This window comes from Chroicocephalus ridibundus, chromosome 1, assembly GCF_963924245.1.
Source record: "Chroicocephalus ridibundus chromosome 1, bChrRid1.1, whole genome shotgun sequence".
Taxonomy (NCBI): domain Eukaryota; kingdom Metazoa; phylum Chordata; class Aves; order Charadriiformes; family Laridae; genus Chroicocephalus; species Chroicocephalus ridibundus.
The window spans coordinates 82201439-82222357 of NC_086284.1; the positions used below are offsets into that span (position 1 = coordinate 82201439).

The 20919-nt window shown below is 37.8% G+C and overlaps 1 protein-coding gene across 5 annotated transcripts in view; it reads left to right on the forward strand.

Moving 5' to 3' along the window:
- Nucleotides 1-20919, forward strand: part of TBL1X (transducin beta like 1 X-linked) — a 203623-nt gene that overhangs the window by 95443 nt on the left and 87261 nt on the right. For all 5 annotated transcript variants that reach the window (XM_063341306.1, XM_063341312.1, XM_063341320.1 and 2 more), the window contains one exon: nt 16179-16286. The gene's annotated coding sequence lies outside the window, so the exon portion shown is untranslated. The remainder of the gene's footprint in view (nt 1-16178; nt 16287-20919) is intronic.

Genomic DNA, 20919 nt, shown 5'->3' on the forward strand with positions numbered 1-20919 from the left:
ATAAATATCAAAATTAATGGCATGTTTCTGCTTTAAAGAATTTTGCAAAATGTTTGCATCTGTCAGCAGACTCCTAATGAAGTGCCCCTTCACAAGCCCTGTGGTGGGTCTGCGTTGCCATCTGATGACAATATTTGAGCCCCCTTTTCATGGGGAGGAAGAAGTGAAGTGTGTTGGTGGAGGAATGCCTGTACTCGAAAAGTCACCAGTGAATTAGAATATATTCATCACCTTTAATGGTAATGACAGTCTGGAGTGCGTTTCTAGAGTCACAGAGTCAATACAATGCAATTTTTATGATGGTTTATTTTTATCGTGATGTTTCTGCGTACCAGTGCCTCTTTTGGAATCAAGGTACTTTTTCCATCTTAAAACCCCCTTCAGTTACACAGTATCAAATAGCATTTAACTTCTCCATAACAAACTTTGTTCTTCCAGAGATACATTGCAATGTATGCAACAGGGAAATCAATCAGATATCAACTGTGGTTTATGTTGTTAGAACCTCATAACAGTATTACTTAATGATAGATACCTTGATACATTGCTCTTCTTACATTGTTTTTTATTAAATTTCGGTATATCTTACCCTTCTTTGGTGCATGACTTCGGGTAGAATGAAGTATCATTTTGGATGGCACAAAATTATTTATCTGTTGGCTCTTTAATGAGATTGTATGCTATTGTATCTTGCTACATTCAATAAAACCAAAATGTATTTGTAGGCCTGTATCTCTGGCAATTTCTGTGGATGGTGGATGCAATCTTATTAAACAGTTGGTTTGATTTCTTTAACACATTTTTAATACTTTTTTCCCAGAATGGCAAAATGTAGTACTTAGTAACTTTTGGTGGCCAAGCCTGGACTATTAGAACGTGCAGTCTAAGTAAATCAGATGGTGTGAAGACCCTTGAAACCTAGTAGAAAATCTTTTAGATTTAGTGATGAACTGGCACACATCAAATTGCCAAATTCATCTTGCTTTTTGGTAGTCATCATTTCATAGCATCAAATCTTGGATGAGTTTTTATCTTGTGAAATGTGAGTCTGTAGGGCCCGAACCCGAATGAGTTTATGGACTAATTTCCAACCTTAAAATGTGGCAAATATAATGCACTACTTCATTTGTTCCATTTGCAGTATTTGTTCACAAGTCCGTCCTGTCCACCTTTTGCCAAAACAGTGTATTCAGGTTAGCCTGTTTGAGAATAAATAAAAGGATTTGTCATTTACAGCCCTTTTTGTTTGGGATTCGTGGTGTGTTTTAAGGAGATAGTTGGCTATACGTGGAATGGTGAGTGTCATGTGGAGCATTTTCCATAGCGTGACCATTAGCAGCCACAGATAAATTTAATCATACCACTCAAAAAACATGGAAAGCTGTACAGAATACTAATAAAGCAAATAACGAATTTTTAAGCTCTCAGAGGAGACTCTAAAGAGAAATTGATTAATCACTGTGTTATAACAATATAACACCTTGAAATAGACTTTTACTTGGGTGAACAGTATAAGATAGTGGTTTAATATCAATACCAGAAGGCAGTAGTCTCCATAGAGCAGTTCTCTCTCAGTAATGGGTTTGCTGTTTCGTGAATCGCTTTAGGATCACATAGGATTTCTCTTATGTTCATCTTCTGCTTAACTTGGTGCACGTGCGTGTGTGTATGCACTCAGTGTGTGAAAACCTACCCCAAATTTCATGGAGTTTTTGTTAGTTCCCTCATCCGTGGCAAGAAAGTGAAACCTGCTTTAGCTGTTTAGTGAGGAAAAATTGATGTTGAGACATTTCTCCAGACCTTCCTACAGTTTTCTTTCTACCTCGGGGGAGAAAGTAGCGTTCCCACACTTTGACATGAAAGTTGGTTTGATTTAAAGTTTTAGTGAATTACAGTACTAAGAACCATGGCATATGCCTCCAGAAACACAAGCGTGGTTTTGCAGTACAGCTTCTGACATGAAAGCTACTCCATCACGCAAGTAAATCCTGAACCATCTTGCTGTGCAAAACTGGTAATTTATTCATTTTTACATGTTTTCTTTGTTTTCTTACACTTTCTTACACTTTCTCTCTGCAAAAAAAATATGGTGTAGGGAAAATGGTGGCAAAGCAATTGGTAATTCTTTATGAAAAAATGCATAGAAGCAGCAGTATGCACAAGCAGCATTCTTACTCAGACTGCACTAAAAAAAAAACCCATCGCCTGTGCGGATAATATTTAGAGCTCCAAAACAGGTTAACATAATAAGTGGCAACAAAAATATTTAAAGAAATAAAGGATAAATGTAAAATAAATGTTGTGGTGTCTTAGTCAAAATTAGATTTCGCAGAGTATAGTGAGGTAGAATTGTGAAGTCTGAGAGATTGGTTCCATTTGCTGTTAATGTTCAGCTCTCATGCACTGGGTTTTCTGCCCTGAAAGAAAAATATGAGTTCTCTAGAATAATCCAGCTTTTCATTTTATTTTGCAGCCTTGTCTAAGCAGATGAATCTGATAATTCCCTAAATGGGAAATTTGCCAGCTGAGAGAAACCTAGAGGGCAACAAATGGGCAGTGATGACAGAATGTCTTGAATGCTGAGAATGTTGTTTTGATTCCAGACTGTTTAAAAATATATTTGTCTAGTGGAAGGTAAAATGTTACACAGACAGAGAACACAGGAGATTTCCTAGGCATTACACACACACACGCAAACAGAGTATTTGTATTATTTTTTTTTCTGTAAGCTTAACCCAGATAAATTAAATTGCAAAAGCTCTCGATAAAATTAATAATGAATTAAATAAATACATAAGGGCAGTACACAAAGCAGTGAAATCAAAGCAACTCTGCCTTAAGGCTGCAGAGATTTCCTTATCTTATCCTGCTGTTTCTAGGTATTGCAAAACATATGGCTCACCTTTAGGGGCAGTCCCTAAACAGTGGGAGATGTTGCATCCCGTCTGTGCTGCAGCAACTGGAGGTGCAATAACAAGGTGAACTGAGGACACCAAGATGACTGTGTTTAAACTCCTTGCTGGTTTACTGAGGGGGTGGGGGTGTTTAGTTTGGGTGGGTTTTTTTAGCTACTGTCTCGATGTGCTTTAAAAGTCTGAATACGAGTACTTCTGGAGAGGTAATTGTTTTGAGGAAACTTGGCAGCCTGAATCAGGAATAAGAACTTTAGAATTTTAGATATTGGGAAAAGGGAGGAACAAAACCTAAGAACGAGGGCAGTTCTCTGTCTCCCACATTTTATTCTGGCAGCAGCTGAATTGGCTGAGTAGGCTCCTGTCCCCTGCTCTTCACAACTGTTCAGTATTGCTCCCATGAGATTTAGCTGAGCATGTAGTCACTCCCTAACCTGATTTGTTCACTATAATCTAGGTTAGTTTAAACACTTTTTAACACAAACTCTCCAAACTCTTTTAATCAGAATCATTTTGACATAAGCAGTTATTCCACAGATACTGAGAGGTAGCAGTGTTCGTCAGGAATGTAAGGGAAGAGTGATTACGAGAAGCAAGGGAATAAGGCTACACCAGTGAAGCTTCACTCAGAACAAGAAGCACGACTGCAGCCTGAAATTGCACACTGCAGTGGATAGAATGGGGAATACGGCTAGACTTACTGCTACCCTGATGAAATTGGACTTTTTAATACCTGTCCTCCAAAATTTCTAAGCAGAGCCTCTAAGCTTCTTAGCCTACGCCTCAGAATTTTCCTAAATAATTTCAAAGGGTTGGGCAAAAAATGGCTGTAAAATCTTGCATCTGACTAAAATACTTGCATGTAAAGTAAACAAACTCTGTAAGCTGAGATGCAAAAAACTCTTAATGATCCTTTTTTAGTTGCTGCTATCATGGCTATAATTCTTCTTTGACTTGAGTGAATCTTTTGCTATTAGGTCCTTCTTTTAGCATAACGTAATATAAGAAAACCACTCATTATAATGAAGACTGAATATTCATAGAACCCAGCTTTAGGCATCAGCATCCATATACATATACTTAAATTGGAGTCAAAGTTAAATGGCGTGAACATCCCTGACATGTTCCGTCATGAAATAAAAAGGTTCTGTTTCATTTAATACAGCACAATAAAAGCAGGTATCTTTTTGTGCAAATATTTGCTCTGACTTTTCATAGTTTTCTCAATTTGCAGAAGGAGAGTTTATTTTCCAAGATGAAAAGACTGACATGGTTTCCAGTACTGCAGGCCCCTTCCCTTTTGTTTTGAAGTCAATGGTAATTACACTTCTGAGGCCCTGGGAAAAATCACCTTTTAATGCTAACTTAAAGTAACATCGCATACTGTCTGCATAAAATTCAGTGCTGTAAAATGTACGTGAAGGTGCAGTGTTATGTTAGGACATACATGTATATATATGAATTTAAACAGTCTGCGTTGTAATTCAGGTTATTGCCCTGATCTGTATGGCTTTCAGATGTTCTTAATTTCTTACTTTAGCATTTTAAAAAATAGACCTACTATTTATTGAACAGAGCGGGAAGATTTTTTGGCACAGGTAAGCACCTAGCTCTGTGACACACTTGACAGTGCTGGAAGTAATAGAAGCATTTTCCCCTTTCCACTCTTAAGCTCTTTGGTCCTTGCAGCCTTTCAAGAAATGATGTTTGGAGCAACAGAATCATGACCTGTGGGCTTTCATGCTGGAGTAGCGAGGCTGAGGAGGCTTCAGAAAAAAGGAAAGCAACTTAAATTTATAGTTTTCCACATTTCAAAAGTCCTTCTCCCTACTCAACAAGTTTAACTAATTAGTTGAATTTTCAAGCTTTGGTGTGGTTTTGCATTTGGTTTGTTGGGTTTTTTTAAGTCAGGTTTTGACATTTGATTAAGATTTTTCGTAATAGCTTTGGAACATACTTTATGAACTTTAGTATGCCTGAACATACCATGAGATAGGGAATATAAACAATGTATTGGCTAAATCATTTAGATAACCAATTACTGATACTAAGATCTTGACTACTCTTTCTCTGTGTCCCTCCAATTAAGTACAGACTAGGGAGTCATTAAAAATCTGTGAGCTTTATTAGCTAAAATACCTCTTAAAGTACATGGAAAAATAAAATAGAAGAAACTAAAGAAGGTTAGATCATGTTATTTATGGTATCAGAATTGCATTAAAGCTTAGAACATCACATACATTGAGAGAGAATACTTTATTGAAATTTATTAAACAACTATCCCAATCTCGTTATACAAGCAGACTTTTCTCATATATGCTAGTCAAAATTCGCATATATGCTAGTCAAAAGAGATTAATTTGGTCTCAGTATGGAGGTATAGGTACCGATTTACTCATATAGGGTATATGATCATGAGGCAGCTAGTATCAACGACCAGATTAATGAGATTAACCAATCAACTGGGCCAAAATTTAGAGACGTTATTTCCTGTAACTTGCAGATGATAATTTTGAAGCTTTTTTCCTGGAATTTTACTTCTTCTGCTGACTCTTACAATATGTTACTAAAAGGTTTAAATGTGGTGAAATACCTAAGTTACTGGCAAGCTCAAAGAATGGGGTTCCTCAGACCGAAAAGATGCCAGACCAGTGCTCTTTACCACAGAGTCTGTGTGACATTTGTTGGAGGGTTTTTTTTTGTCTGTATGTTTTGAAATACTGAGGTTTTTCTCAGCCCCATTCGCAACAGATAAATTCATGTTCTTGCTCTTTTTTTCATTTAGTGTATTTCTCTAGCCAATATTCTCAGCTGTATTCTTCATATACAGACAGTGTAACCTATTACCGTGGGTCGTGCATTTTAATTGGGGGAAGATTACAATTCACATAGTTAAACTGTAATTTAATTTAATATAAGTAGTTTTTACTCCTGTAGCTCTGCAAGTGATTTAGGTAAAAGGAAAAGGTAATGTTGGAAGGTAATCTGCAGTATAACAAAAAAATTCTGTGTCTTTAGTCATCGGTCTTCAGCTTTGTTATAGTTGCTTAACCACCATGAACTTTGTATAATCAGAAGGAATATCCCATGTTTGATACCTTAAAGACCTTGGATCTGTCTGGATTCGATATGCAAGTTTGTGCCCTTACTTTTCTTATGAAGCTCCTTATTTTCTATGTAAATAGCACAACAAGCAGAGGTAATTTTAATATGGAAAGATTTTTAATACAGAAAGATTATTATTATAGGATCATAAAATAATTCAGGTTGGAAGGGACTTCAGGAGGTCTCCAGTCCAACACCTGACTCAAAGCAGGGCCAGCTTTGGGGTTAGACCGGTCTGTCCTGGGTTTGGTCCAGTCAGGAGTCCAAAGATGGAGACTGTGCAGAAGTCATCTTGCAAGAAAATTCAGTATCTTTCTAATGCTGAAGATAGTACTTACTGAATATAAAAATCAGATTTTCAAATAAGTATTGCACATAAGTATTCTGTTTGCAGATCAATGTATTAGGTCATTTCTGCCATGCTTTTTAGAACAGCCATTTATATGCACTCATAAAGCCGTCTGCATTTTTGCAATATCTTAACTGCTTAGCATGCCATGTCCTTCCAAGTGTGCGCTACCTTCCATACGAAGTTAGTGGAGCATGACTGCAGCTATAAGTTTTATTCTTGGATGATCTCTGTCTTCTCCTCAAACTCTTTTTTCTGCTTCTATTAAAAAACACCAAGAATTTAGAGCAACTATTTAACTATAAAGCTGCTGTATATTTGCCCCTGGCTTAAAACAAAGGGAAGAATCTGCTTATGTAATAATTTTGGAAGTGCTTTAAAGAGATATTATTTATCTCAAGAATTAAAGAATTGTCTTAAATGAGAAATAATACCCAGGAGATTCAGCTTCACTGACGATATAGCAAGCTTTTTCATACAGCATACAAATTAAGGTAATGTTACATTCCCTGCGTAGCAAAGACAGTTTATACTTAGGAAATTCATGACCGTGATATGTTTTTTTTTAAAAATGGCTAAAAACAGGGGAAGGTTTTTCAACATTTTTTATTTCAGAATGTTCTTTTGATTAGATCTGATGTTTGTTCTGCTCAGTACCACTGCCTTTCAAAGGGGTCTGTGGAAACAAGAGTGTGAAATTCTGCATTTCATGTGAAAGTATGACTGACAAGTGTTGAGGTTCATATGGTTTGGGGCAGCCCTTCCTCAGGATACTGTCTGCTCTTTTGTAGAAGTAGAAAACACACTAAACAGAGGAGGTGAAGCTGGGAAGGCAGAGGCTGCTTTGAATGACAGGGAATTTGGCTGGCTGATATTCAAGTGTCGGTGTCTCTGGGATGAGTTTTCCAGTTTCAGGCCGGAGGGAAGGAGTGGGTGGAGAGTGCATGTGAAACTGAGATTTCTGCTCCTGGGTTCACATGAAGAAATCTCAAACAGCTCAGTATTTAATAACCTGCTAGGTACTTTACCAGGCAGTGTAAACACCTGTGATTGCATTTTCAAAAATCAAGTCTGGTAATGTCCAAGTAGCTGCTTGTTCCTTGGCCCTGTTCTGAGGTGGATGGTTGGTCTTGATCCAGGGAAGTGCTGGCTGTACCTCATCTTGCTGGTGCTTGATGCACAAGCTGAATAAGTTTCTGATCGCTGAATATATTTTAATTATCTCTTTGATTGTTCAATATTTAAGTATATATTTTGTAGTCATTCTTTGGAATTGAATTCATACTGATGGCCATCTTTCCAGGTAAAAGGATGAGGCCGTGGTTAACTTTAACTTGCAGTACTATTTTTAAGACAATTCATGAATGTTGGCTGTCAGCTTTACGACAAGCATATTGGTTAGGTTCACGTAGAAGTAGTACAAGGAGTTATTTCTTGCTTTATGGTTTTGTGACATCAAGGTTTTCTATGTCCATGATGAGAACATCCAGTAACCAGGTGAAACAACACTACCACTCTAGCTGGGTCCTGGTGATTCCAGGCCAATATGGATTACTGACCACAGTATAATGGGTCTACAAGGGCACCTTTTCTAAAGCCCCCTTTTCTAGATCTTCTTACTGGCCATTACCAGCTTTGTCCCGCTTTATTTCCTGTCCCACAACTTGTTTGACAGCAAACGTAAGAGTATAACATCTTAGAGTAATTTGTATCATCGTTTAAAAGAGTTTGGTGAGAATTTAGCATTTTTACAATGACTTCATTTCAACAGTGTGACGCATTTGAGAAGACCTTGCCTGCAGTCCCCAGAACTTCCCTGCAGAGGTTCACTTATTGGAACCTGTCTGGAAATAAAAGCCACAGGGATACAATGATAAAATAGTTTTCTTCACAATATTAGAAAAGTCTGCCCAAGGAATTAAACATTTTTTTATACTTTCATGAGAATTCTTTAGCAGTTTGCAAAGTGCATATTTCTGTAGCAGCATGATGTTCAATTCATGTCTATTTGCATATAATTCAAGCAGCTTTAAAATTTCTTTTGTCACCTATCATTCAGAAGGATATACAAGAAGTAAACAGTATGGAGAAATTTTTGCTTGACAGCTATAGTCAGGCCATCTTCAGGAAGGAGACCCTGAAAACCATCCTCTTATCCAAACTTCCAAAACCTTTTGAACAGCTGGAAAACTTCCAAAAGTCCTTTCAGTGTTTGTTTGTTTCCCTGTTATTTTTGGCATCGTACAGTTCCATAATGCATATATTTTGTTTCCATTTTCTGACTGAAAGCTCCAGCATTTTATACTTAGTGGGCTAATCAAGCAAATAACATTGTTCAGTACTGGGAAGAGATGAATGTGTTATATGTCTGGTTCTCTCCCTCCTGTAAATAGTGCAGGTTTTTTCTTTGCAAAAAATGTACCAGGTAAGGAACGGACCAAAATGTTGGCTTGAGAAGTATGATTAGTAGAATGGGTCCATAGTACCAGTGATTCAGTCATCTGTCAGCCTAATAAATGGATTAGTGTAAGAGGTGTTCCAGTGGGGAAACGCAGCCCATAGGGTTTCCAGCTAATTATATTTAAGTTGTTTAGCACTGCTGGGAAGCAGCATCCAGGCAATTACTGAAAGCTTTGATGCAGTATGCACTATTAGAGAGTGCGTTCAGAAACTCATTACCCTTTCGTGCTTGCGTTGGATGGATTCTAGGAAGCTGACATGAAACAGAGAGCAGGAATCAATAACTAGAAAGGCATTTTAGTTAGCTTCTGATCCATTTCCTGATTCAGCAGCTTCTAGCCTGGAGTGTTTCATACAATTGCTGTAATGTAAGGGGAAAATGCGACTTAAATATATTAATTACCCTATATATATGCATCTGGTTACAGTGATGTGTAGTTGAAGTTCCACCCAAGATGAAGTTACTAAAGGTCCTTTGGGGACAGGCCGCTCCCCAAATCCCCTGTGGCATGTCCAGAGTGCCTGCCATCTCTGTTCTTAGTAAGCTGATTGTAGCCATTTCTCCTAAAGCGTGACCTTGCAACGGTTATTTATGCCTCCACAACATCAAGATTATATTACCGCAGTGCCCATTGTATCCCACCTTCAAAATTTCTTGGAAACTACAGCTAATCCAAACCAAAACTGATGATATTGGCTACACGTATTAAACCTTGTTTAAGAAAATTGTACCAGCTCTGTCTTTGCCACGGGCTGCAATTCACATTACTGATGCACCTCGAGAAAACTGTACACAGTTTGCATTGTCCAAATGTGGGAAATAACAAATCCTTCCAGGTGCTGCTCTGCAGTTGGATACCTCCAAGATGTGCATGCTGAAAGCAATGCAGTATTTGCATAACCGGGGCTCAAAGACTGTAAAGTTCATTTCTTAGGTTAGAATGACAGATCTACGCGAGGCAAAAGTTACATGAATTAAACTAAATTGTGTGGTTTTCTTTTAAGCTTGCACTCTACTTTTAAATCAGTTAATGGCAGTTGTTAGGGCAGTGCAGAAGAGACTACATTTCTTCGTTTCTGTTTCTTCTTCCATGCTTTTGCCTGAGGTAGAGCTAAAAAGACAAACGAGGATTACAGTTCAATGCTTCTGAAGGGGTAATTCTTTCCCACCTACCTGCAGTATCGCAGATTTATTCATTAAGTGTGTGCTTTTTGTTTCATGTTTTAGAAAGTTCAGCAGAAATCTCATGAGTTACTGTCAAGAGAGAAGTATTTTTTTTAATCTGGACTTGTTAATTAGAAAAATAGCATTCAGTTTGCCTGAGGGTTGGTAAAATAAATGTGCTATTTGATACATCTACATCTTTCTGATAAAATATCATCAGAATTGCTGGGTTGTAGGCCACAGCATCCATGAATCCGTATACTGTAGAAAATCCTCTTACAGTACTAAGCATTTTCAGTAGTGGTACCTGCCTTGGTTACCAACAGCTAAGCTTTCCATAAATTCATTATTATTGCTGAAAGTACTGGCCTATCAAATAATGCTAGATAGCTCATGTATCTCCCGTCTCTGAAACTATTATGCGTGATAGAATATCTACTACACTGAAATAAACAGCTGAAGCAGAAAAAAGCTAAAGCTGTTGAAGCGTCTGTGCAGGCAAAGCGTTGACTGTTGTAAATGATTTGGAGAGTCGATGCTGTAACTGTGGCTTCCAGTCTGCCTCTAAGACTGAGTGTATTGAGTTATTGTTCAGGATGCTAAAAGTTAATTTATCTCTGGGGGAGCCTCCATATAAGGGGAGGCTTATTTATTATTATTAAATATTAATATTATTATTATTATTATAATAATTATTATTATTATTATATTAAATATAAATATTATTATTATTTATTATTAAATAAATAAATAATATTTATTTCAAAGTTGGCTTTCTGATTTCTGACTGACTCATAACTTTGTTTCCTTTGTCAAATCTGAGCATTCGTCTATGGTGGATTTAAAATGAAAAAACTCTCCTAACTTACTTCATTTAAAGGAGGCAGCTATGGGGGAAAAATAGACACATAAGTGTCTTGAGAGGATTTTTTTTTTTTTTAATCATAGCAAGCCATTAAAGAATATTTATTTACTCTATTTGACCTTAGGGCAAATACACTCACGTGCCTTTGGCATTGTGTGGCTTTTTCTGAAGAGAGATTGCAGTTCCAGTGCATAGGTTCTCTGTGGAAACAAGATAGAGAAACCTAGCACGTTGCGTTGCGTTGAAAATGGTGGTCCTGGTTTTGGCTCCATGGGACTGCAGTGTTTTCCATGATCCTTATACAGACTAATTGCTGGTCATGCCCCGGGGTAGCCACAGCTGTGGTTATACTGCTGTGATTATTTTTATGTGTGGTGTTAATCCATAAAGAAACTAAAAACCCCAACATATCAGCAGAAGTTTTGCAAATGGAATGTTCTCTTCCCTGATTCATACACTTTTTAGGAATTGCTTTACAAAATACATTTTAGGTCATTTTTTGCAGAAGGATGGCACAATTATTGATGTCCTATTTCATATAGTCCTGGTATACAAGTATAATCCCCCAGGGGCTATTTGAACATATTAAAGCTGTTTATCAATTTGAAGAAAGCAAAATATTCACATTGTGTATTTCTTTCCCAGAGATACAGTGAAATCTCTCAAAAATGCTTTTGTAGTTCAGTGTCTGTTGAAGATGGCCTGTTTATTGTTTAAACTCTCCTGTGCCTTTAAAAGCCAGATAGGAGGAGGATAACAAATTAGTCACCCAATTCATGTTTTTTTATTATGGAACAGTGTTAAGAGAAATGTGATGAAACAGAATAGTAGCATCACTGGTTTGGTTTCTGCTCATTTATGTTGTTTAGTAGAAAGAAATAAAATGATTTAGCTGAAACTATGCAGAAGTAGTATTTAAACATAGATGGGAAAAATAAGTATTTGAATCTATTTAGAGGATTCCATTTATTTATTTATTTATATTTAGAGGATTATCAATTTATTAGGATTCACAAAAACGTCTTCCTAAATTACGCGACTAATTTAAATCAAGAGTAAATCTGCTATACTGTTTAGGTGCTCTCACCCCTAGCCACCTGCACAGTTGATAATTTCAAGTGCCTCCTATAAATCTGGCCCCTAATTTCAGTTTCCTGAAGTCATGCAGGTGCCTGTAAAAGGAAATCTACATATGAAGCAGTGGGTAAAAGCAGTACTTCATCTATGACCTACCAGATCCAGGACTCCTTTAAGTGACTGTCACTTTATTGACTTCTCAATGTAAAGATGCTGTGCGGCTTGGCACTGACACTGGGCTTGTACTGTGGCAGCGGCTCTCCGACCAGCACTGTGGGGACACGAGTGAAAGGCAACGTTAGTATTCTTCAGTTAAATTTGCACTTCTGATATAAGCAGGGTTTTTCATATCGACTGGCTGTGTGTGAGTTGGTGTCAGGGTTTTCCATGGTTTTGCTTCATGGAGGTTGCGTCCAATGGAGCAGCTGAGAGATAAAGAGATCGATGGATGTATTTGCGTTGTTTGGCTGGCTTTTGTGTTTTCAAAAGCAGGGCAACATCCAAAGTCAAACCATAGGTACTACATTTACACTCAGTGAAAATTAGTGAAATTTTTTAACTTTTATTTTTGGTTGATATTTCAACATGGTTAAATTTCCTGGCAGCTTAGCACCCCAAGGCACAGCCACAGCACTAACACTAGCTAAATTGATTGACACTTCCTATATCTTTCCTTATCTTTGCTTAAGGGACAAAATTTTTAAGGTTGCTAACCAGGAGAGCAGTTCGGTGTAAAGTTTGGGACATTTCTTGTTCTCATTTCCTTCTCTCCTCCCATTCCCCCTTTTGTGAGAAGCCTGTGCTACTTGTGTGCCCAGAGTAAGGCTGTGGCTGCAGGGGGAGGGCTGGAAGGGTGGTGCTGCGAGGCCACGGCGGCACCTGGATTTCAGCTGAAGTGGGGAACCGCTTGTGTGACCAACTGAAATACCCTGGTTGGAAGTGTTTTCTGCCCAGAGAGCCTTGCTGCCGGCAGGGACGAGACTGGCAAGCTGTTAGTAACACAAAGCACTGCTATTCGTTGCTCTGTGCCTGTGGAATGGAGGCACAGATTCAGAGAGCAGCGTTGGTATTGCCTGCCTTCAATCACCTTACTGATGGCCCGAGTGACCCTTGTAAAGAGAGGTCCTGCTGCTGCTCTCCTGTGACCAAGTCCTTTCAGCTCATGGAGGAAAGAATAGGCTTCCTAAATTAGAGGCCGTAATATTATTCTCAGCAGAATTTAGTCCACCTGTCTCTGGAAGGATGGTTGTAATTCTCTGACTCCACATATGGCCTGAACACACACCCACTCTCTCACTACATATGTGTGTATATGTGCATATGTGTCACTGTGTGTGCTTAGTATGCGCAGTGCTCATCACCGCCCAGTGCTTTAGTTACAAAGCTAGACAATTGTTTTGGATCATAATATACTTAATTTATGACCAAGAAGGGAGGACTACATCACTTGGTCTCCCTTTCTCCTTATTGCAAACTTTGCCTATCTGTATGAAACCCAGTAACCTGTATATGACTATACGATAACATGGATTTTCACAAAAAGTCTTCTAGAAAAGTCCCAGTAAACCTTAATATCAACAAATGGAGAATCTCCGCATTCTCCTTTTGATCGCTGCGCTAACGGTTAGTCACAGGTGATGAAAAGCATGTGGTTTATTTCTCATTTGAATTTGGCGTCAGCTTCCAGATGCTGATTTGGTTTATGTCTGCCCTTCTTTGCTAGATTAACAAGCAAGTTGGTACTCAGTATTTTCACCCCATGAAAATACTTAGGTGCTGTAATCGGGTCATCTTTCTTTTTTTTATTTACATAAACTATACAAGTTGAACTATACAAATATTTCATATTAATGTATTTTCTGCAGCGCTCTAATCACTTTTGCAGCTGTATCCTGTGATCTCTGGTGGGGTTTTTTCAATTTCTTTCTAAATTGTGGAGACCTTAATCCTATTGTAAGTAGTGATAGGTTGTAATGTTGGTATTATCAATGAAAGTTTAAAAGTTAAAGTTTAAAAAAATTCTGTCTTTGCATACTGTTTATTTCAAAGCTTATATTAGCAGTTATTTCTGTACAAAATTAGATTTTCAGAAACTCTTTTATTGTTGAGTAAAGCCTTATGGGTAGGGGCATCTGCTAGCATGGTAAATTATTACAACCATCCACATGTATGCTTTCACACAATTGTAAGGGAACTGTATATAACTTTTAGGTGTCACTGACACTTATGGGTAATAGAATAATAATAATAATAATAAATAAATTATATCTTTTAATCTCTAATTTGTCTCTTTCTCCTAGCTTCATTCTTGAAAATCATTTATTTCCTTGGCTCTAAACTTTACACAAAGAACTTTTTCAGTAGAGAAGCAGAATGAATGTTTTTACCAAAAGGTTGTCTGGCAAGGTCACCAAAGCTGGTCTTATTATAGGATTCAATTAGCTCTTCCAGGCTGTGTTACCAGTGCTGCCTGTACTGATACCTTCTGCCTGCTCTGTAGCAACGTGGGAAGATGAATGGCCTTTAAGTGATCCCATCACCGATAAAAGTGATTCAGTATATAAAATTTGTAAACAGAACAAATGAAAAGATGGCCCAACCAATTTATGAGTATAATTATGACAGAAAGAATTAACACAATTTCTTCAATAACAATACTTACATCTACAGTGCTACGATATGAGTATCTGGTATTCTATGTTGCTCTTTAAAACCCATGAGTCTTACAGAAGCCTTCAGCACAGATGAGCCAGTTATTTTCCTGGTATTTGTCATCAGAGCAGCCTCAGTGTGTGTTAGTTACTGTTGCGTAGCATAATGTCAGAGTATTGAATAGTGATAATTTTAATTTGGATTTTCCCATAAGACATGGAGAAGTTGTAATAAAAAAATCCTCTAATTGTTACTTGGATTTCAGATTTTATGTTTACACAGAGTTACGATGCTTGAGTATATTATATTTTGCATAAACATAACATGGTCCACAGGAAAACGAGATGGGAGGCAATTCGAAAATAAGATGGAGAGATGACAACAGTCATCTCCAAAATGACATCTGAGAATTAGATAGGTAATTATGTAGGTATCCAGGTAGATGGAGGTTCATATGCATTCAGTAGACAAAGCCAGAAAAACTTTGGACTTCTAGCTGATATATTGTTGATACTTCACGATGCTTAAATAGTCATTTCTTGACCCTTGTATAGTCATTCACCACTGATTAGAATAGGTGTAACTTTCTCAGGTGAGCAGTTGCACTTGGCTGGATGGTGTACTTGTCTCACAGTGTTCTAAATGAGAACATGTAGTAGTACTGCAGACTGAGAATTAGAACTGGATTTACGAAAGCTTCTCATGGTGTGTTTAAATATGTTATTTATTAAATTAATTATATCATAAAATGATCTTTAATGTATAGCTTTAAAAGCTGTAAGACATTTGCGTGGAAGAGTATAATTAATTTTAAAAGTCTCCAATGAATATCTCATTTCACTTTACAGCATTTACAGCATTTAATTATAAGATTGTATAGACAAAAACGGAGCATAAGACTTAAGGCTTGAAATGCAGGGGTAGGAAACTAGTCAAGATACTTGGCGGTTGAATGGCAGAGGTAAATATAAAATAAGGCTTTACTCATGGTGCTTGATGGCAGGCATGGAAAAGCCTGCGAATAGGTTTACTGTTGCAGAAGAATGCCAGGCTATCTTTCATGTTTGATTTTCATAAATGCTTTCCTTTAGACTTTCCTCCAAAAACATACAGGAAGGTGATTTCTTTGGCTTACTTCCTTCTTTCTGCACAGAAGTGATGCTCAATCCATTCCCACTGGAAGCTTTCTCAGGGAGCACTTTTGTGTCCCGCTGCTGTTGTGGGGCAGTGCGCTGGTATTTCAGTCCCGTGCTCCGCAGCGGTTCTAGATGAATTGCTTGCTCATGTTATACTCGACCAAAGAGGCTGAAAATAGTTGAGCCAAGCTCAGGGTGCATTAGGATTCTTCCAGGTTCCTGAAAAAGTGCATGGCTTTACAAAGCACTTGAATGCTGTGAGTCGCTGGGGCTTGCCCTTGCCTCTCTCATTCTTGCTGTGATGGGTGCTGGGATTTTTCCACCTTGCGGTTCTGCCAAAGCTCCTAACTTGGGAGCTCGTACGTTGGCAAACACCAAAAGCAAAAGGAGTCAAATGCTTGTGTCTTGATGAGGTGATGGAAAGTGGCTTGACGGGTCCCTCTGTCTCTCCTTGCAGCCCTCTCAGCTGTCAGATGCGGTGATCTCCATGGTAACTCAAACCCCCAGACTCTCGACAGCAGCCTGCGAGGAGCAGCATTCAGCAGCTCAAGGGTCTCACGACCAGGTAAGCCAAAATTAACCACCAAACAAGAGCTTACCTCGGGTACGCAGTTTTGTATCCAACTGCCTTTCAGGTTTTTCCCTGGTGAAGCCATCATACAGTTAGTTCCTAGGCATATACATGATGATGTACTTCTACCGGTGCTGTCATTGAAGGCTATGGCAGTCGAGCTCTCTCAAATAGAGACCTTTGACAAAAAAATCTACATTTATTCAGGGTAGTCTTTTAAGCTACGGATTGAAGAGCCCCAATGTAGCAAAGCAAAATAGTACTGTATGATTCTTTAAGTGGCTTTGGTGTGAAGTAATTGCTATGGTAGGAAATAACCCTAAAACACATCAGTAGTAAGATCTGTCTTATCACTGTCAGTACTGCCTGGTCACTAACATTAGGCTTGAGCTCTCCTACCTGGAAAGGACCAGAGACTGTTTCTGCGTTCATGTAACGTTCATTGGTACTCTGCAGTCTTTTCAAATTGACGCTGCGCTCTTTTCACACAAGGGCCTTCAAAATTCTTCCTGTGCTAATAACAGCATGTGGGGCATTCTGGTTAACATCTTAAGGAGGTACAGAATTCTTCCCCTTTTTTTGGTGAATTATGGAGAAAACATCAAGAACAACCAAGATCATTGCCATCTTGGGAAAACAATACAGGGGCTATACAGCTGTAGTCATTATTCTGGTATCACTAATGCTGTGAATGAAAATAGTATCTCTGGTCTTATGCATTTATAAGTGGGGAGGGGGTCATTACTCCTTTTTGTCATAAGGTTTCACTGGCATTTGCATTGAATTGTTTCTGTGCCATGAAGATTGGTTCGTTGGTTGGTTTTTTTTGAAGTCCTCGGTTTCCATGCACCGTTGTCTGGGTATTACCTACATGTTCTTTCTTGCTACATGGGTCTAATTGGCCGTAATACACTGTCGCCATTGTACAAAGCAATCCATATGACTCTCAATAACCACTCTGCTACTTTTATTAACCGATCTGAAAACTTTTGTGCCATAGCAGCTATCAACAATATTTACTTCTGTATCATTGATGGTATGCCTAGATAATGTTGAGATAGTACCAAATGATTTTATTGGGGTAAGGTAGAGCACTCTTCTTCAATTATTATTTCCTGTTAACAACTACTATTTAATATCTCCATCTTAATCACATTTGATGATACTGATAATAATTTCTTACTCTGAATGTTGTGTGGCTGTAAGCTAAATGTCATTCAGAAGTCTGTGTACTTCATCTATGGAGTAACTTATATTGACCACAATTTGTAACTTTTATAAGATGACTAAATCAAAGGTTTGTGTTTTACTGACCAAGTTTCTATAAAATGGTGTTGACTGGCATCAGTTTTATTCGTGTCACTTGCCAGTGAATTTATCCTTTATCAATTGGCTGGTTATTTTGCCTGGGATTAATAGTGGCTTAGAGCTCTATAATTACTGAGATCATACCGCTTACCATCTTCAAATATTAGCAGAAAATGCTAGCAGTCTCACTGAATTTCTTTGGTGTTACAGAATGTATTGAAAATTAGCATCATTGAAATGATACTCTCGCAAACACTTTCAGGACTCTAAGGCACAAATTATCTGGGTGTGCTAATTTAAAGTTGTCTTTTAACATTCATTTTGGTTATTAATGGTCTCCTTATCTGTAAAATTGCTTTTTTTCTACTTACAGACAAGAACGTTTTTGTTGGTTTGAGGTTTTTGTGCATAGCGTATTTGTATTCTTTTAAGCATGAATCAGAAGTTGGAGGCCCTCTGCTTTCTTGTCTGTTTTCTTTAGCCCAAAATTTCCTATTTAAATTAATTTCTAGCTGAGGGTTGGGTTTTTTATGTGAAATGTATATTTCAATCTAATTACAGCCTTAACCCAGAATTAGTGTGGGGTTTTTTTGTCACAGGTTGCCTTTTTTGGCCTTTTTAATAGTGGCCTGTGGTCCCTGGTGGCAGTAGGGTAGAGAGAGTCCTTCCACACTTTCATCTTTGGTTTCTCCCAAGTCCATAATTTTCCTTTGGTTGAGTGGGCCAATGAACTTCCATTCTGGTGATTAACTAAACTTTACATATTGAATACGCAGGTCCAAAGTATAGTTATTCTTTTGGTATTAGAAAAAGAAAAATTTAGGAGTGCCTTATGTGTTACTACTGTCTGCACGGTATTTCTATCTTACTTCTTTCAGATGGACGTCCCTCATAGTACTTTTCATGTTTTACAACTTAAGGAGCAGATCACCTCGCGCTCTGATACGGTTTGGTGGTTTGCCTTATCTCACATTACCAACAGTATATCCTCCTGGGATCTGCTAGCATATTATCTCTATGCGTTCAAGATCCTGTGCCCCTGGCTTATCAATACTTCTGAGAGATAACAGTGCCAATAATGTTGAGTATCATCTTCTATTTCCCTTACTGTGTTTAATAACAGGTTTCCCTGAAAAGTCAGAAATTACGATTTTAATGTTTTAATTGTGGAGACCTCCCAAACAGTTTAAATCAATAGCAACTATACAAATTACTTCCTTGTAAACAAGAGTTTACAGCTACTCTTAACTGCTTCCTTAGTCTCTGATTCCTGCCTCCACTCAGGTGTCCATATGGAAAGTTGAGTTTGTACCACCTCTGTTTCTGTAACCTCCCAGTTTACTTTAGAAGCTTTTTGCCAGCCCTAGTTCACCCTTATCCAAAGAGAGTAACCGCATGCCAGTGAGATGAAGCTTATTCCCTGAATACAGCTTGGTTTTGCCATGGATGTGAGTTGCTGTCCCAAAGGTCAAAACCTCTCAACTTTTCACCAGATACATAGCCAGTTATTGATCATCAGTCTTTTTACTTTCTGTCGCTCTGAAGATCAGGTAGATCTCCAGGATCTCTTTCACGTTCTTCCTTCTGAAATGTGCAGCTGGTCTTAGGCTAGCCAGAGATTTTGTAAGGAGGAATGATGGTACATGCTTTAGCACTTTTCCATCTCATAGTAACACTGGGACTTTTCCGCTAGGGAATGTTTATCACCATTCTATAGTGAGGACAGAGCCAATACAGGAGAAAATGTCATGTTTCGAATAAAGAAGCTCTAGGAAAATTTCATATAACTTGCTAGAAATTCTGATTTTGGAGTTATTAGGATCAGCAGTGCAGATCTGCTTGGATGGTTCTGTTAACGATTGCTTATCTGAACCATTATGAGGAAACCCAAAAACAGAGAAAAACATTAAGATTTTACAAAGTTAGAAGTCATTTTTAGTGGATCTTCCCTTGTGCCTGGGAATGGACCACGGAAGTTTCTTCCGTCCTGTTTTTTACTAGTTTAGTTGCCCAAGCTCGGGCAACAATTTTTGCATGATGAGTGTCAGACCACTTTAGTACTTTCTACTAGGTAGGCACCAAAATAATTTCCTGAGTTAGTAGTGGCTTTTGAAAATCATGGTCAAAATTACTATCAAGACTAATAAAAATAAGTTTTCACAAAATATGAGCATGTTCATTTCATCCCATGGATTCTTGCTGTTATCATTGTTTATTATTGATGTGATGGAGGTGACAATGAGAAGAGGCAGACTGTATCAACATCATGTGTGGTATGTTGTATGAATGCATAGAGAATAGTAATATCTTGTCTAGAAAACCTTAGAGTGTAAAAAGCAAGATGAGACAGAGAAATGAGGCAAAATTAGATGCGAGAACATGGAGAACTGCGGGAGTTCGTTAGAAACAGTAGGAGTGTGCACATGATACCTAGGAAGAAACAGATCACCCTTTATTACATTGATGTTTATTGTATGAATTAGTTACTTTGAATTTAAGAACAAGATGGATAGGATGTAAGTTGAAGATATTTCAAACGTATCAGCTGATACACTGAACAGGTTTCTGTTGTTCAAGGAGCTTGGAATTGGGTGTAGTTTGAGAATGTCACAAATGAAATGTGATGGTGCAAGTTGTGACTATTTTTGGTGCAAGTGCACAGGCACAGATTGACATAAGAAAATATTCAATATTCTTTTTGAAAAATATTTCCAGAACAGTATTTTTCAAAAACATTGCAGAAGCATTCATTTGGTGTGATTGAGAAGAATGTTTCATTGTATATGGGTCAGCATTAAGATGGTTGATTTTGATGAAATGCGTGTCATCTTTTTACATAAGAACAACATTGCATTTTGTACAAGGAAAGTAAAAGAAACTGTCATCAAAGAGTTGGCTTGCAAGTGCATGAGCTTGAAAAGTATTAGAATATACCCGTGCATACTCGGTCCTTTACAACTTTTATACTTTTTTTACAATTAGTGATTTTTAATGGTTTGGTTTCATTTATTTAGAACTTTATCAATGGTATTGCACAGGCAGGGAGAGAAGCTTTATGGTAACAACAGATGCTGTTGGCACTGGATCCTACCGAATCATTTTGTTAGTCAGTTAGATTTATGAACTAGAAAAACCAAAGTACTTTTAAACAATGTTCTCTAATATATAATTCTTGGTTTTAGTTACTAAACTGTATTGATTTTGATTTCTAAAATTGTTTTTCAAGTATTGTCAACAAATAATACGGCACCTGTGGGCCTATACATGAACTATTCCCTTTGACTGCTCAGCATTCATTATTCATAGTGTGTGGTTATTC